Genomic DNA, 7,361 nt, shown 5'->3' with positions numbered 1-7,361 from the left:
CTGTCCACACGCTGAAGCGGTGGAGGGTGCTCACAGCACAGGGTGCTACAGCCCCAGGTGAAGTTACTCGTAGCAGGCACACCTCTGGCAAGTGGCTGTGGCACTGCCTTTTAAGTGAGTTTTTAAAATATTTTTTTAATATTGTTTAGTCACATGCGTAGCCTCAGGATACCACCCAGAGAGAGGGGAGGCAAACAGCGGGCGTGCAGACTCGGGGGAAGAGGAAGGTGGCTGGTGAGGAGAGCAATGACCCGGGAGGTGCCTTTCCTCCAGGCTGACCGCCCCGTGTTCTCCTCCCTGGCCCCCTTTCCTTTCCTATCTCTGCGCTGCGCGATCTGCAAGGCATGATGTACAAAACCCAAATTATCCCCAGTCTAAACAATTTATGAAAGCTCCAGACCTGACGGACTTTGACATTTTATTTGGTATTTTAACAGCCCTATTTAAAGGTACACCATATGCAGCCAGAGTGCAGGCTTGCCCCAATAAACATTGTTGGAGCTAACATGTCTCCTTAATGAAACTGTTTATTCACTTTCCAGCCCAAATACTAATCGATTCAGTATTGTTTCCAAAATCAAGATAGAAAAAAAAAATTTAGAATTAGCATTGTATGATGACTTTTAAAATTCAAAAATGTATTTGAACTTCAGAATTTTCCTCCTGTACATCTGTCTTATTTCAGTCAAAATATGTTAGCCACATATTTGGGGAGGGGTCCATATGTTTGTGTGTATATATACATAGACATAGAATATAGAGGTACATAAATGATAGTGTGCTCATGTGAAAGGCAGTGCTATAGCTCTGACTCAACCGAATGCAGTTACTAAGCTTTCATATTCAGACACCGAAATCATTATCCAGGTACTACACAAAATGTACAAATTTTGAAATCTCAGATCAAGGACAGGACACATCATATGGGATCTTGTTGTGCATCCTTTCTGATGGGTACTTCACCCCTGTTAAGATTTTTGGGCATAGTACAATTCAATACACAACTCATTGTGCATTATTTCCACCCAACGGAATTAATGAAAGTGAAGAAGGATTTTTTAGCTAGTTTTTACCTTTGGCAACTGTAGGACATATGTCAGTCTCTGAGGCAATATAAAAGCAAGTTTTGATAAGAATAATGAGTTATGTTCTGTGTGCAGCTGACATGAGCAGGGTCTGCTGCAGAATCTTTACTGCTTACCTCTGTACATTTGTGGTGTCTTTCCACAGTGTGAATGCTCTTGGTTGTTTACGTGTGTGTGATGGATGGCTGAAAAGAATCACACATCAACCACTGTGAGACCTTGGTTGCTACTGGCATTGCAACAGTCTGTAAACAAATACTTTAAATTTAGTACTAGTTTGTAGTTTACTGTACAATTATTGTTGATCTTAGAATCTTTGTCAACAGTGCAGAGAATGGAAGCAATCTCATGCAACCTCCAGCTGAGACATAGGAAAGGTAATTGTTCAATAGACATGCCAAGTAGTTGATTTATAGCAAACCATCAAGAAAATAGGAATGGAAAGGATTTGCTGTGAAAGAGAATTGTGAATACTGACACCATTCCTGATAGATGTTTATCTAACCTGCTCCTATACTTCCAGCATGAAGCCCAATGACTTACATGCCACCATGCCAACTGTATGAACTAACAATCTGCATGTGGTATTTATAATTTAAGGTTATGGAAACGTTATTAAGGCCTGACTGACAGAAGAAAAGCATGATAGCAGGAGTTCTGCAAGTCTACCTATCCTGACATTAGTTGTTTTGTCAGAGTCCTCCTATGTTTGCTATGTCACTGCATAGCTGTGTTTTGCTGGGTTTTGCTGGCAAGTTGCTTCCAAATACCCTCATATGGTAAACAACACTAGGAAGATTTTTGCAGTGTATTCTGGAGTTTTCTACATGGTGTTCAGGATGACATTTTACATAGCTGTGAGAATTTAGCCCCACAGATCTGTGTGTTCCAATCTACCTTCATGACTTTACATGTTGCTTTTCCATCTTGCTGCCATTTTTCCTCTAGAAACAATACATGTTGCATTGATCGACTGTTTCTAGTATAGGGAAAATGACAATTCTGTAGTGTACTTGTGAAGATCTGAGGGGAAGTAAGTGAAGTTGGCCACTTCCACGTGCATTCATTGAGCAAATATGCATGTGAAGCAACCATTTGGGGCCTGTACTGTGAGCACTGAGTGGGAGGATTAAGCTCTGATGGGAAGCTGGAATGATCTGCCACAGCTTCAGAATTTTTGGATGACAAAAAAATGCCTTCCAAGAATTGTGTGTAAGCTATAACAGCTCTGCAACATGTAAACAGCAAGATGAGAGCAGTAGAGAAACACACTGTAATTTTTCCCTGGAAGTTTACCACCATGGATTGCTATCAGATGGTGTGCTGTCAGTTTGGTGTCATCTTAAGAAAAAAAAAAATTATGAGACAGGACACACTGATTTGTTCTGAAACCCCACAGTTCCCTGAGAAGAGCTGCATCTCCTGAAGTTCACAGTGGCAGACTTACAATGCACAGCAAGGACTTCCCACAGGGCAGTACTCCCAATTGCAGCAGAGGAGGCAGTAAATTATCTACCCACTGCACTGGAGAATCACAGATGCCTTTTTCTGAAACAGTCACGGCAACATTAGGATAACCTCAGAGTAAAACTATCTAGCATAGACAAAGTCTGAGACAAGAAGCCTCAGGAATGAGAAACTGAAGTAATTCATTTAACAAGTGCTTTTCTGACATGAGAATTATGAAATTTGTCAGTGTAGTTGGATATGAGCAGCCCAAATATTTTTTACAGCTTGATGAATCAACACATAAGTTTTAAAATTCTAAAACATGGTTTTCCTAAAATTAAAATGAATATAATAGTTTATTTTATGGACATGTATTCAATTACTTTTAAAAAAAATTATTTATGATACTGAAGATAAATATATTCACTGACTGGCTAGAGTGTGAAAACTAACAAACATAAATTGCCCTGTATTGACTGGCATCTGACATTAAAGTCCATTTCAGGAAGGACAGGACATTTCAATTTCTATGCTTATTCCATGGTCTCTACTGATACCACTTGCTATAGCATAGAGTGGTAGTAGTAGGTTTAAACTATAGGTACATGCTGCTAAGAAAAGGGTTGAGACTACAAAATAGATTATGAAAGACTGCAGAACAATTGAGAGATTCACTACAGAGCTGGGCATGAGTCAAACTCATATGCAAGGCAAAATGTTCTCTATTTTATTTTGAATTTCCTGACACTATCAGTCCCGTTTCACACAGGTCTCATCTGTGAACAGCAACATTTTGTTCATCTGATTTGAACAGTGTTCAAAAACTGACCAGGAGTTAAGAGTTCTCTTCACTGTAGTTCAAACCCCTTGTGAGACATCAGGTTTCTTTGATCTCCTTGACTAATGGGGAAAGCATCAATATGACAGTGCTAAGGATGTAAAACAATACGGTTTACTGAAATTCTACTGCTGCTGTAATAGTAAATTACTGTGGGGTTGGTTTTTTAAAATCAAGACAAATTGTCCCTTCTCTGGGGAGTCTTAATCTGGATGGTTTTTATTTGATTATATCAAACAATCAAAATTAAGGATATTTGGGGTTTGGTTAATAATATAAGGAGCACTCATTGAGATCCAGTTGACACACTTTTGAGGTCATATTTAATAGAGAATAAAGAATCACACCACTGGAATATATAGTATGATAAATGTGATATTATATTAAGTCAAATGAAATGCTTTTCCTTTTTTCATGAGTTTGTTTACATGTATGATGAATGTCTTCTTGACACTATTACAATAGGAGATGAGCCTAAAGACTGCATGAAGGTGACCCTTTTTTGAGCTTTTAGGAAACCTGCTGATGCATGTTGAGGTACTTATGTTATATGGAATTGGTGCCACAGGTCTCCTGTGTATCTTTTTTTCTGTATTTATCTTTGCTCCTTTCTCATTTCTCCAACAGATTTATGTAGATGGCTTTTAATAATCTGCTGGCTGACCACAGATATTTAGAAGAGTGGAGTATGCGGAACTGGGTGAATATAATTCCACCACAGTCGTTAGCTATATCCAATAAATAATTTTAAGAGATAAGAGAAGTCTTATGACATATTCCTTGGGGCTTAGGGAAGAAATACAGGTAGTGCCATGCATATAAGTTCTTGCACGCAATACAGCTCGTGAACTTGGAAATCATTGTCTCTGGCCTTTATCTAATGATTGTAAAGATTCATAAAGAAGGCCCTAAAAGATCTGCATCTGAAGAGAGAGCATTTCTTTCATGCAAGTGTCTCCTAAGGATCTCGTTCCTCTCTCACATTGACACAGGAAAATAGAGATGTGCTAGTTGCAAAAGGAAATGGTGCATGTGAAGGCTCAGGCTCCTACACACACCCTGTAGGACACAAAGGCAGCTCTGCAAGTCACAGTGTCCCAGTCACTGCTCTGCAAGAGCAAGGCAGATTTCAGGAGCGCATGGTCTAATGGTTTGGTGGCACTACCCTGCCTTCCCATTTATTTCCCAGCCCGGCCCGGCTGCCTCCCTTACATCGACCCTGATGCTCAGTTCAGTTCACCTTCCGCCCCTGCCAGCACGCTACTTCACTCACAGGCAGCTAAGCACACAGCAACTCTCCCCTTGCCTGCACACGGCTATCCTGCACAGCAGGCGCTTCCCTCCTGCTGCTGAACTGGACGAGTACAGAGGTCATCCAAACCCCACATTAGACAAGTCTTGGAGGAAAACAATGGAGGGTTTCTGCATCTGTGGTCTCTCCTGAGTTTCAGATTTTATTTATAACTCTCAGAGCCTGCAGAGAATCTCACCTTTAGGACAGAGCTTGCCAAATTATTGCTTTTTCTGAAAGAGTTTAGATTGCTGATATTTCCATTTTGTCAACCAAATTATTTATGCTGATGCTGGCATCTTTTTTGTTGACATATATTAGGTGTTTATTAAATGATTAATACTACTTTTAAGAAGTTGGAATTCAGATAGTTGATTATGTTAGTATGATAATTTTGCAATAACTATACTTTGTTGAATAATGTCCTTCAAAATGTTATTTGTTCTTGCAGTGGTTGTTTTATTATGTGCTATTTTGTGAACATTAAGTGTTTCTTAACTTCTTTTCTGATAACATATTGTACATTACTCTGGCTGTCCCTTAATATCTTACAGTTGGCTAGCAGGAAAAAAAATTGTACCGGTGAAAAATAAAATTTAAAAAGAGAATACCTAACAAGAACCTCTTTTTGCAATGGGAGATGACTTTTCATCATCATGGACAACTCAGTGACAGAGCAGACTGTGGAATTACTGAAAATCCAAAGGAACATTTGTGAAATGGTTTTCTTTGGCCTCAGCTGACCCCACTCAGTAATATTATAAGCTGGAATTAATTATTTTAAGTACAGTACCCATAATAAGGATTACTGTCTAGTTTACTTTGTCTATCCTTTAAATATGTCAACGTTGGTGATGGCAGCACTGTTTTTTGTGATAGAAACATGTGATCACCATATATTTTTAATTTGAAACAGAATAGACCTACACAATATGGTTGCTCCTTATTTTTAAAAAAGTTTGCATGAATTAAGAAGCATTTTTAGAGAATGTTAAAAAGAACACTCAAGAAAGAAAGCAAGTAAGTTAAAAGTGTGGTCAGAGACTGTCTTAAACATCCACTTCAGCTGAATCGCTCTTTCTCTGCCTTATCATACATATATGTGTGTGTGCATGTGCATACACATACATGTGTAGAGTTGTCCTGTTGGTAGTTAAGGGTCATTCTGGTTTCCTCCAAATGAGAATCTGATACGTTCCTGGGATGGTTCTTTCTGATATGTCAGGTTGAATCAATATCGAAATAAACCTTCTGCATCTGGTCATTGCTACTCTGGTGTCTTTGTATAATCTGTGGATAACTTATATTGAACTTGAAACTCTCATTCCAAATGCACTTGGTTATTACTGTTCTCAAAGGCTTTGTCGCACATGGCTATGGCGGAATCATCATACGGTAAATTGTACTAATCTAGTCCATAAACAGAATTAGCTTAATCAACCCTCTCCCAATCCCAGGGTCTTAGTTTTCTAGTCTTAAAAGTATTCTGTACAAAAATCACTCAGTCATCTTTCACAGCTCTATGGCTGTGTTTTCTTAGAACAAAAACTAAATGAATTAACTTTCTAAAGCCATAATAAACAAAAAGAACTGAAAACAAAGGTCTCCCTAGTCCCACAGTGTCCTCCCTCCAGTAAAGCTTCAGGCCAGCAAGCTTCCATGCCTGTCTGAACAACACCAAACCCCACACACCTCTTCTGGTTGCCTACAAAAATCTCCTTTCCTGGGAAGTGCTCTGTGCTCAGGTGCCTCCTGGGCAGTATTCCTCCTGCAGGCTCTGCCCTACCCTTGCTTCTATCTCCCTGTCTCACCCTCTGCCCTATAACACTCTCCCTCTGCCTTAAAAAAAATTCTCAGTAATGTGTGGTAGCCACAAAAAGAGGCATTTTTTCCATGCCCAGGCACAGCACTTTTGACAGTGCATAGTGTGTAAAAATAAATGCTTATTTTACTAGTGTTAAAGATATGATTGATAAAAGCCATGAATCAAAATTACCAATGAAGTCTTTTAGATAGAGTTTGTATTCTTTGCTTTTACAAAGTTACAAAATTACAAAATTTTATATGGAAGCATCTCTTAGATACTTTACCCCAGCAATTATGGTTATATTTCTAGCTGAATGACTGTTATTATTTCATATAGCAGTACAACTTTAATTATATGTGTGGTACATAGCTTATCTTCATGACCACTCTGTTCCTAAAACTCTTTGTTTGCTTTCTGCCCCAATATAGTTAACACCAGTTGTGGCTAAACAGGCCATCACAGTTGTATGTAAGTTAGCCTGCAAGCACCAACTTTTCATGCATATTTTCTGGTGCTATCCTCTAAGACCTTCAGCAAAGCAGACAGGGAACTCTTTGTTTCCACCACAGAGTTAAATGTTTAATGTCCATTTCTGTGTTCTTGGCCTCTACTAGCTTCCTCTGCAAGACAAAATGGTATTCCCTCATGTCCATTACTGTTTTCTTGGCAAACCTATGTGCTGCTAATACTGTTCTGTTAAATCATGGGTTCTTGTTCACTGCATTCATAGACCCCAGGGCCAGATACTGGCTCCTGCTCTGGCAGTATGAATAGCTTGTAAAATTGTCCTAAACAGGTACCTGAGGATTGCCTCCGCCTTACACCACTCACTCTTATGCTTACCCTCCCTGCTGGATGGCATAGCTTGGGATCATGTTACAGCATAAGTGA

This window comes from Phaethon lepturus, unplaced genomic scaffold (assembly GCF_000687285.1).
Source record: "Phaethon lepturus isolate BGI_N335 unplaced genomic scaffold, ASM68728v1 scaffold18663, whole genome shotgun sequence".
NCBI classification, from domain to species: Eukaryota; Metazoa; Chordata; class Aves; order Phaethontiformes; family Phaethontidae; genus Phaethon; species Phaethon lepturus.
The sequence above is the reverse complement of the archived record's forward strand: the minus strand, read 5'-3'. Positions refer to the sequence as shown.